Raw genomic sequence first — 8,115 nt, 5'->3', positions numbered from 1 at the left:
CCGTGGCGGCGGGGCGCGGCGCCCGCTGAGGCTCTGACTCGCCGCGGATGGTGTTCACCAGCTCCGACGTGTACGTGTAAACACACAAAGGCTTGTGGAAGCGGGTTTGACGGACCAGGCTCGGATGCGCTGGACGTTTTTGTTTCACTTTTCTCAGTGGAATACAGCCTGCAGCCGCAACCGAAACCAAAGAGCAGCACTGCTGCATTAAGCAAAATCAGCGAGCCTTTCGGAGGTGTCAACTCTGCTGGCGGTGCAGCAGGACAAAGCTGGAGCTCAACACCGTGAGCTTTCACTACACAAAGAAATGCTATTTATCACAGGGAGAGCTATGAACAAAAAAAAATCATTCCTTGCTATAAATAACTTTAATATTATTTAACGTTCCCATTGTAGGAACACTGAAAAGCCCCAAACAATTCCTGGTCCCAGTGAGACAAAGGGCTCGGAAATATGCCTTGTTATGCTAAAGAAATGAGCAGGTATTTATCAGGGGAAGGAACCAATATATGCTAGCCAGCATAAATGCACCCCAGCTTGCTTCTAGAATATCCAAAACTTAGGTGGAAGCTACTGCAAGAAACCAGCAGGCAGGCTTAATTATCTATCACAYTGCTTTGGAAACAATTTCCTTCAGTTTTGTAAAAGCCTGTCTCTCAAAGGCACAGTAGTTAGTAAGAGCTTTTCCTATCTCTTCCTTAAAGCATCATCATCTAGCTGTTACCTACTGAAAACTCATCTCCAAATGAAGCCTATCATAGCAGCTTACATCAGCGTTGTCAAAACCTGGAAATCTGGGCACATGCAAGCTCCTTGCATGTAGAAAAAAATTTGTATTCATTAAACCTGTCAGCCTGGTGGGCAGCAAGATGAGCACAAGCCAGCAGTGCAGTACACCCCTGCAGCAAAGACCACAGTGTCTTAGACGGCACGAACAGAAGCAAAGCCAAGAGAGCAAGGGAAGACTCTCAGCAGTCTTTAGGCTACACCAGGAGTACTGCATCCAGTGTTGTGCCCCCAGCACAAGAAAGACATTAACAGACCGGAGCAGATTCAGGGAGGCCCCTGAGACACTAGGGCTGGAGCCTCTGTCCTGTGAGGAGAGGCTACAGGGCTGGGCCGGGTCACCTGGAGCAGGGATGGCTTCAGGACACCTCACAGCTGCTGCAACGGATGTGGAGGGGTGCAAGGAGACAAGACTGGCTCCTCACAGCAGTACCTGGTGGGAAGGTGAGAGGCAAATGAAGTTGAAGTAGGGTTCCTGAAAGATGTAAGAAAAACCTTTTTCCTTATGATGTTAGGCAGTGGAGCAGGGTCTGAGGGAGGCTGTGCATTCTCCATCTTTGAAGGTCTTCAAAACCCAACTGGATACAGCTTTGAGCAACTTGATCTGACCTTATAGATGACCCTGCTTTTAATTTAGGCTAGAGACCTCCTGAGGTCCTTTCCAACCTGAATGATTCTATAATTCATACCATGCCTGTTGTTTTGGAGCCATATGTCTAATTTCTAAAGTGATATGAGGTCATCTCTCAATTTTCCCCTAAACAAGGATAAAACTCGAAGCACCCTTCCAATGATTTATTCACTGGTCTAGCTCCCTGTGAATACTATATGTAAAGGCAGTATGTTTTCTGTCTCTTTGTTTACGATCACATTTTTCTGTGTTGCTTGGATGGTTTCTGCTTGGAGCTGCAACATGTCATCCTTTATCTTTTTATCTAACACTAGCTACTTGGAAACATTTTTAAACAACAAACTGGATGTATATGCAAAATACAAAAAGATTTATGCACCTGTGGATTCAAACAAGCTGAACTCTGGTTGGAAAATGTACAGAAGACATTAATAGAAGGAATCTCATCCAGAAAAATAAGCAAACCTGGTCATGATGAAAAAAGGTACCCTAATTTGGTGTATAATTGGATGCTGTGTCTACTTTTACCAACTGTGCTGCTCCCATTTTCTGTTCTGCACCTGGCATTTAGCATGGAACAACTTTCCACATTAGGGAACAGCCTGATCTGTACAATACTGTATTCTGATGAATATATGTACAGTTAAACTGAGAGGTATGTTAGCTTTTGAAGATACGATAATGTACAAAATTAAAATCTGCTCTTTCCATCATTTGTCATAGATTTTCAAAGCTTAATTCTACAATTCCTACCCAGGGAACTTCTGCTTGAAAGCAAAAGGTGTCTTGACATCTTGGACTAATCTTGTATTATCTTGGTGGTGATTATAATGGTTATATTCCTAAATTATCACTATGATAGTTATGTTTAAATTTCACAATTCCTGCAGCATAAAGTCAAGAGAGTTAAGTGTGTCTTTTTCTTCATTGATCCCTGGGTCATTTCAATAGGGATATTCTCTCCAACACATTTCTGATAATAACATGTATTCTGTGAAACTAAATATACAGGTTTTGAGTATCTGTAAGTCTGTTAAGGACCAAAGACCAAACTGAAAGGCAGATGTCTACTTTTCACTGATTTCAATGGGTAGTAAGTCCTTAAATATTCCTGTAGGCAGGGATCTAGGTTTAACAATTAAATAAAATTTCAGTAGCAGATGTCATCTCTTATACTGAGATGTAAGAGTTYAGAAATCATAAATCAGATCTCAAAATATACGGAACTTACTTTAAAATTGTAATTTAAAAACTGTACAACTGGCTGATCGTTCTTTGTGTTCTGTCTTCTTGGCAAGTTCTTATTATGCGCTGAGGCTCATTTTTAGCTTTCTCTTCATCCATGCAAGAAATCTCATTTCCTTTTACATGGAAGATGACAATCTATATGTAAAAAGCTTGAATTAAAGAGTTGGATTTTTAAAAACAGAGAAGATAAAACATTCTAAGATTTTCCTTTGAATAATTATAGTGGGCCGCAAATCAGGATTAAAACTATTCATGTCTTGAACATTATCAGCAGAGGCCCTAATCACTTCCAAATCTCTTGTGTGAAAAATAGAGAAAAACTATGCCTTGTAGCTGACTGCTCATGGGAAATGTCTTCCACCTACAAACAGAATGTCACTAAATGCATGAGCATGTGARTCATCTGGATCCAGCTACACCACAAAAAAAAAAAGAGAGAGAGAGAAAGGTACCTACTTTTCCAAGAACAGAAGCACTGAAATAAATAAATGCATAATTCTGCTAAGAGATTATGAATGATTAAAAAGATGGTAATGTTCCACTTTCCATTTCCTACTCCTTACTACCACCTGTGGTGGTATAATTTTATGACTGTTGTATTTTCCTTGACATTTTTATTGGTAATTTTCATTAAGCATTGACCAAGCGAAAACAAATCAGCATACGGAGCATGTAACCAACAGAATAAAATACAAAATGAGAATCAAAATCAGTGACTGACTAAACAGAGATTGAAACTCAGTGCTTATCTCTTAACTCAAGTTAATCTGGAAAAGCTGACACACTCACCTAGCAAAATCGTAACCATTTCTAATGTTTACACATCTCAGCTGAGCAGCAAGATAAAACAAAATAGGCAAGCTTATAACACTAACTGTACATAAAGGCAAATAGCSACTTTGGGCATCAAGAATCTCAGTAATGCAAGGCAACACCCATCAATTTCACTGATTTTTTGAAGGAGAAAATTATGCTTCTGTATCACTGAAACCAAATTTCTACATGCTACTCTTTGGATTTTTAATCACTCAAATAGATAGGGAAAGGATCGACAGGTAGCCTTCTCATCCTGCCAGACTAAATCAGGGCTTTTCAAGAGCACTGTTGCAGTTCCATTAGGGCTGTGTTAGTACAGGAAGCATTCCTGTCGCTCCTAGTCTTTAACTGTATCTCTTGCTGTCCAGGGCTGAGATATATTATTATCAAATGTCTCTGGCACCCACTGGAGACAATTCTGTGTGTTTTACATCTCCTGTTATTGTTATTAAAGGTCAGACTTGGGCCAACGTAAGCAAGAGCTGGAATTCTGAACGGATTCTACACAGTGCTATTGAGTCAAATTATGTACTAGATACCTGCAATTGTTTGTATAGAAGCTGTGTGTGCAGTTTGCTGGTGGGTCAAAAGCTCAATTTTTATTTAACAAAAGCCATGATTTCAACATAAGTTGACAGATAGATGTTGGGGACAGCAACAGTTATACTACATGGCAGCAATACAACACCAGGTAGCAAATTGCTTTCCTTCATAGCAAAGACTGCAGCATTATTACTCCTTAGTAATAACGGAAAATCACCTTTAGGATAAACCTTTTACAAACCCAGAGATAGGCAGCACCAATGGAATACGGCTGTTTTGACCTGGACTGCTAAGTACTAAGACAATAGCACTTAGGATGTTTTTATAATAGCAGGTGGCTGCATAATTACTTAGTGTAAGCCTGAAAAGAACTCCTTCCATTATCTTGTACTTTTTTTTTTTTTTTTGGTAATGCTTCTTCCTCTTTTTAATCAGAAAATGAGACATAAAACATCAAAAGGGCTTATAATGACTGCCACAAGGATAGCTTCAGGTTGAACTTATTTATTAGACCAGACATATAAAACCCACCTGCTTTTCATCAAATACTCTGTTTTAAGCCTAGGACTTTTTTCTGCAGTGCACACTCCAGGCAATAAAGACAACAAATGAGAAAATACATTGGTGGCCATGCTAGCCAGATCTTCAAGCTCAGCTGGTTTGTCTGGTCAGTGACAGTAAATGCTTTCTTTCCAGTGTCAATATTCTTTTTTGGACCACTATCTTTTCATTACGTGCTCTGCTAGGAGAGACTAATGTATGCATCTGTTTTTCACATTGGCATATATGGAATTAGTATGAAATATGTGCATTCTAGATGATACTAAGAACTTAAGATCCCGCAGTCTTTTGAGAAAAGGTTCCTTCCTTCCATACACTTTCACAGTTCATATCTTGTAATGCAAAGATTGAAGAAAGTAGGCTTTGGCCCTGACTCAGTAAATCTTACGCATATGCTTAACTCTCTACAGACACAAGACCATTTTCAAGTCAACAGCACTATTCATGCACATACATATATTTAAGTTAATAGGTATGTTTTTTGCTGTATCAAAGGCATTCAATGCTGTCAAATTTTGTGTGGCTATATATATGCAATAAACAACTGTGGGAAGACAGGGCACTTGAGATAAATAATGGAAGTGTACTAAATTGCTATCAAATTAGAAATCAATTTAGCGTTAGTCTTTTAAGCAGCTGGACTTCAACTACTATGGCAACTGTAGCTTAAGGCAATGCAATACAAAAAGTAATCGCACTAAAATGTTTAAAACTGCTTTAAAACAAATTTGTGTGTTTTTTGTGACATGCATAGTAAATATAGGAAACAAAAGAGAGTGTTTGGAATTGACCAGTGTGACTGCAGAAGATCTGTCTCCATTTTCACTTACGCCAAAGAATGAGTAAATTGCTGTTTCACCAAAGCTTTGTCAACTGTAAACAGAATATAGTGAATAGAACTGTCCAGAGCTACTCTGAAACACTGCAGTTAGTGATCATTCAGCATTACATGCCATTTATCTTGGCTTTGCTTGTGTATTTAGTGATATACAGAGCTACCTCTACACTAAGATGGCAGGAACAGGCAGCCTGGGAAACAGCATTTGACTGGCTCAAGAAACAGCATGGCCGAATTTGCCATATGCTAAAGAACAGCATTTTCCTCAACTGAAGATGTTGTAAGCACTTTCAAATCCAATCATATAAATGCTACATTTTCTAATCTTTTATTTCAGTGAACAAGAAAGAGTAATTTCAGGAAAAATGGAAAGATTTTAATTTACCAGAGACTAGACTCCTTTCATATTTTAAGGGGGTAATTTCCTTCCTGTTTGTATCACCTGAGGAGGAAATTCATTTACTGATATGAAACTCTTCCCAAAGAATCATTTGACTTGAGGCAGTATCATGTTTTCAGACAGATGCTCAAAGCTACCAGTGTTATTTTTTTATATACTTGCACAGAACTTCTGAATGAATTTGAACCTTTTTGCAGTTGAATTTCCTTACAGATGACTCCTCCTCCTTGTCCCTGCTACCTTTTCCTTTTCTCCCCATCTTCCTATCTCTCCAACCCAAAGACCACTGTCCATTGCTTATTTCTTGATGCTAACACTAGCTATGTCAATGAAGAGTCCAGCAGCTAAAAGCCTATCTGTCTCAAACTGGTGTTACCCAGAATCACTTACATCCTCAGTTCTGGCATCAATGCAGAGAAATGCAAGAGGTGGGCTTATTAGCTTGGGCTCAGTGCTGCCCTTCACCAGTAATGCACCTCAGCAGTTACAGTTGACATGTGAGATTTCTAGGTGAAGTGGACTGCTGAGCACCTAAGACCAGGTAATTACATGGAAGAAGGAGGAAAAAAAAAAAAAAAAAAAAANAAAAAAAAAAAAAAAAAACACATATGACAGTTCCTAAGACACAGTCAGAAATTATTAAAACAAAAGAGCTTGGAAGAAGGAAAGGAGCTCAGTCACTTGTTTAGGCAAACAGAAGTGTTGAAAAGATCCATTTGTGGGAAAGACATCAATGTTTGCTTTCAACACAACTGTAGTGGTCCTTAAAGCAAACCAAAAATTTCCTCAAAACCCTCAAAACTTCCCCAGATTGTCAGATGATTGTTGTCCCCTTACCCCCCACACGTGTGTTTTACTAGGGGGAAAAAAATCAGGGCAACTAACTTATAAATGTGGAAGTTGGAAGTCTTTAGGCATATGTTTGTTCAGTTTTACAGTTCAGTTTCACTTAGTAAAGCTTTGAAAAGTAGGCATAAATGCATGGAGTGACAGCATCCATGGTTAGGAGAACATTCTCGATCTTGTAATTGCATGCATAATACGACACTTTATGTGCCGAAGACAAAATGCACTACTTAAGTCAAAAAAATTATAGTGATGGGATTTTTATAAACTTGACACACTCAAAAATGTAATTTATTTCCACATCATTGGCTATAATTGGATACAGTACATTTCCACTTCTGTTCTAAATAATGTCCTTTAGCAAACTTATTAAAGAAAAAAACTGCATATGAACATTACACAGGCCATGTGACAGCTTACCTGAATTGCCAGGAGTCAGTTTAACCCCATTACAAACGATTTGATGCCTGCTCTATTTTCTGTTTTTTGCAGTTCTTAAGGATTTACTTGTATACGATCAGAGGTACCAATACTAAGGGGCACAGTTCAAATACCTTACCAGCTTGGTTTGAGTCAAATTAATGTTTCTAGTCACAAATAAATGAACTATTTTAACTCCAAACATGTAAAGTCAAAGTCATAGATTACTGCTTAAGTGTAAGGCTCAGCCTCCAACATATTCTTAATCATTAGAAAAAGGCTGACTTACGAAAGTGCCACTTGACATTCCTAAAACAAATCATGTTTTAACAACATGAATACACAACCCTCCTGGAATTCATGGACAGTAGTTTTCCCTCCTGTATTCAAATTTAGTCTTCACGGCTGAGATTAAAAATTAAGCATGCCCTTTCTTTAAGCACTTTAATGCGCTGACTCCTGACGTGCCCTTATACTCTAAGAATTTGTGGCCCTCACACTGGGCTCTAAACTCACCCTGTACTCATTTAAAAAAAGAGAGAGAGAGAGAGAAAAGAAAAAACAAAGAAAGAAAGAAAGAAAAGGTATTTTAATGCCAGCACCGAACGCTTGCCGCGCCCTAACCAACCGCCGCCGCCGCCATGCGGCCCCCCCGCAGCGGCCTGGCCCGTCCCGTTGCCTAGAGACCAGGGGCGGCCCCAAAGCGGGGCGGGGCGGGGCGCGCGCACCCCGCCCGAAGCGGATTGGCCCTGCCGACCTGCCTGTCAACCCGACGGGCTTCCGCCGCCATGGCGGGCTGCTCCCCGCCCCGCTGCTTCCTCGGTTACGCGCCGTGACGCGTTTCTGCCTCGCCCGGGGGAAAAACAAGCCGGGCGGGGGCCGCCGTCGCGCGCGGCGCGCGTCATGSGCGAGGGGGCGCGTGTGCCGTGAGTTCCGTCCCGTCGCCCAGCCGAGCGCGGCGGCGGCGTTGGGCGGGGAGAGACCGAGGTGCGGGGGGAGGAGACGGTCGTCGTTTGGCCGGGCTGT

General features: G+C 40.6%; 1 protein-coding gene across 7 annotated transcripts in view; it reads left to right on the top strand.

Annotated features, from left to right (window-relative positions):
- The first annotated feature begins 7,870 nt into the window (after window positions 1-7,870).
- Window positions 7,871-8,115, top strand: part of INIP (INTS3 and NABP interacting protein) — a 41,493-nt gene continuing 41,248 nt past the window's right edge. For 4 of the 7 annotated variants that reach the window (XR_014896654.1, XM_085311513.1, XM_085311508.1 and 1 more), the window contains exon 1: window positions 7,871-8,015. The gene's annotated coding sequence lies outside the window, so the exon portion shown is untranslated. Of the gene's footprint in view, window positions 8,077-8,115 lie in introns of all 7 variants that reach the window. The other 3 variants (XM_085311507.1, XM_085311512.1, XM_085311511.1) reach the window with 3 other exon arrangements.

This window comes from Rhea americana, unplaced genomic scaffold, assembly GCF_003343005.1.
Source record: "Rhea americana isolate MKP2758 unplaced genomic scaffold, rheAme1 scaffold_342, whole genome shotgun sequence".
NCBI lineage: Eukaryota > Metazoa > Chordata > Aves > Rheiformes > Rheidae > Rhea > Rhea americana.
This window is presented reverse-complemented; position numbering and strand designations above follow the sequence as displayed.